Below are 3158 nucleotides of genomic sequence, written 5' to 3' on the forward strand. Positions count from 1 at the left end.
TTATTTTTAGCCTCGAGCCTCGATTGAAATAGTTATTAAGGAGAATTTTGAGAGAGAGAGAGAGGAGTTTATAGGAAGTAAAAAAAGTCATTTAAGTGCTATGATACCATTTAGGGGTTTTTTACTTAGGCTAATAGTGCATTTTACTTATAATTAAAAATTTCAAAAATTGTGCACTGGCGCCTAAGCGCCATATCTCGCGCTTAAGCACGAGCCAACCCGATAGGCAGGCGCCTAAGTGCCAATTACCCGTGCTTAAGCCCCAGTTCACGAAAATCAGTTCGCGAACGATTAAAAGTGAATTTTAAGTCCAAAAATACCATTTTTAACACCTCCTATCGTCTTCCCCAACTCAAGTTTGCGATTTTGAGGGCTAGGGCAAGTGAAATTTGGAGATTTCTTGGTGGAATCAAGTCAGATTGGCTAGATCCAAGTTCCTTGTTTTTGTTTTTTTTCCTTTTTTTTAATTTACTTCTACGCAAAAATTTTGGATTTTTACTATATATTTTAAGCATATTTGGAAGATTTCAAAAATTTACTATTCATAGTGAAAAGAAAATTTACTATTCATTTTTAAGCATATTTGGAAGATTTCAAAAATTTACTATTAAAAATCTATGGAAATTGCAAATCTATGGAAATTGCTTAGAAAGTTTAGTTTAGTGATTTAAACTTGATTTTTAAAGTTATTTTTGGAATTTATCAAATTTGTAGAATGGAACAAAGAATGAAAAAGAGTAGAGGAAAGATCACATTTGATCTGAGAAAATTTGTCAGTTAAAAAGCTCAGGATCGATATAGTGACGCTCTACAGTCACAAAAATTGATTCAGGAAAAATTGATTCAGGAAAAATTGATTCAGGAGCGATGTTTCAAGAGTTCAGGTGAAGAAGTGGAAGACCTGATAGTCTGCCGACAGTGGGAATAGTTCTATTGTTTGTCTGCTGTCGCTGTGATTTCTGTTGTGAGGGAGTTTTATGCAAATCTCCCAGAGGCTGAGGACGATCTAGTTATGATTCGAGAAAAGTTGGTACCTTTTACTCGAGGGGTAATCAACTTGTTTTACCATTTACCACTGAAGACTTTATATTTTTATGCGAATTATAGTCCTACGGAAGCGGTGTTAGACGAGATTATTTCATACTTGACTATTGGGAGAGGACTTTGAAAGATTACCAATGAGAGGAAAGTAAATTTTCTAACGTCAAAGTTGTGTGAACCATCAAAGGCTTGACACTATTTCATTTCTGCTCGTCTGCTTCCGACCAATCATCTCAGTGAAGTGACGAGAGAGAGAGAGCAACGTTAAATTATTGTATTCAGGAGGGAAAGCCCATCAACATAGGGGCTTTGATCTATCACACTATCATCAGTTCAGCTGCTGTTGCTACTGTTGCAGGTATGGGATTTGCTTCCTTAATATTTTCTTTATGCGAGCAGGCTGGAGTGAAGTATGATAGTTGGGAGGAAGTTCTGTTACCTCTAAAGCCCATCATGAAGGTGAATGTGAAGACTTATTCTGAACATTCAATTTTTGGCTGGAGAGGAGGATTTTTCAGGAGCTATGGATTAGAGACGTCTGCTGGATCTACCTCTGCTGCATCTTCATCACGACCATCTACTTCACATTCTTCTACATCTAGAGGTGATACCAAGACTCAGGATGAGTTATTGCAGAAGATGATGGATAATATCAATTTTACCACCGATAAGGTATAAAATTTAGAGTGTTTTGCAGATCATACTAATAGTTATAATAGAAGGAAGAGTGATTATGAAGAGAAATTCCACTCATCTTTGGAAAGCCTGATTAGAGGTGAACCAGGAGTGCAATTTCCTCCATATCCTTGATATCTTGATTACGAGCTTGCAGAAAAATGGTACAACGGTGATTCTGAGGATGAGAGTAGGGCTGAGAGATTCACTTTATGATTGTAATATAAGATGAACTAAGTGGCCTGAGCTTGCTACATTTGCATCTATTTGTTGTTTTGGACTATGTTTTATATTGTGTTTTGAATTTTTATGTGTTTTGAATTTTTATGTTCTATTGTTGTTGTGATTCTTGTGTTAGATAGTATTTTGTTTTTAAAATTTTAGGGTAGTAACTGTTGTTTTGTGTTTAGTACTGTGATTTAGTTAGTTTAGAACTTAACTTTAATTTCATATTTGTTATAAAGTAGAAAGCCTTGCTAGCTTAGATCTTAAACTTGAATAAAAAACTGCTACCCTGTATTTTTCTTTTATCATGTTAGTGTGTTGTTTGCTTTTATACTCACCGTTTAGAAGTCTATTGAATATCTACATGTTAAACTAAAATAAAAATATAGAAAATTTGATCAAAAATTAATTTTACTCCTGCCTTTAGTTTTATACTTGTATAATTAGGATGTTAAAATTTCTGTTAGCATATTATTTTTAAATTTTCATTCTAATGCTAAATTGTTTAATCTGTTAAAAATTTAAGTTTGGGGGGATGAAAAATATTTTCAAAACTGGAATTTTATTTGTTCTCAAATGTACTACAAGTGAATTTGATTTTAAGAGAAAAATTTATTATGTATATGAAGTTATATTAGGGAAGTAAAATTTGATTTTAGAAACGAGTAAGAAAATCTAGTTAAAATTTTAAGTAATGAAGATAAACTTTAAGTTAAAAAATTTTTAGTATAGAAAATGATTAATATAATTGACTATCTTTAGTAAGAAAAATTGTATTTTTGAAAAATTTAGATAATTTAGACTTTTATTTTTAATACTTAAATTTCTTTTATAATGATTTTCAAAACTATTATTATATTTATAAGTAAAAGTTTTATATAAAGTCTTTACTTTAGGGAAGGAGAAGCGAAATTCAAAATCATTAAGGACCTATCAAGACATAGTAATCCTTGCCTGAAAAAAAAAACAAGAAAAGAAAAAGAAAAGAAAAAGAAAAGAAATGTAAGGGAAGAGAAACTTGAGGATTAGTGTCTAGGTGGACTAGTGCTTACTCAAAAACTGGTTCTATATTTGATCTTTTTAAAGTATAAGACTAGATAAAAATCTTAAGCTTATAAATGCAATATAGTAAGTAAAATTATTTTTAATAAAAATTTTTAGGTAGAGAAAATAAAAGAACTAAAATCTAAATTTAGAGAACTTACAATATTTCTGAA

This window comes from Phalaenopsis equestris, unplaced genomic scaffold (genome assembly GCF_001263595.1).
Source record: "Phalaenopsis equestris unplaced genomic scaffold, ASM126359v1 Scaffold000118, whole genome shotgun sequence".
In the NCBI taxonomy this organism is placed as follows: Eukaryota; Viridiplantae; Streptophyta; class Magnoliopsida; order Asparagales; family Orchidaceae; genus Phalaenopsis; species Phalaenopsis equestris.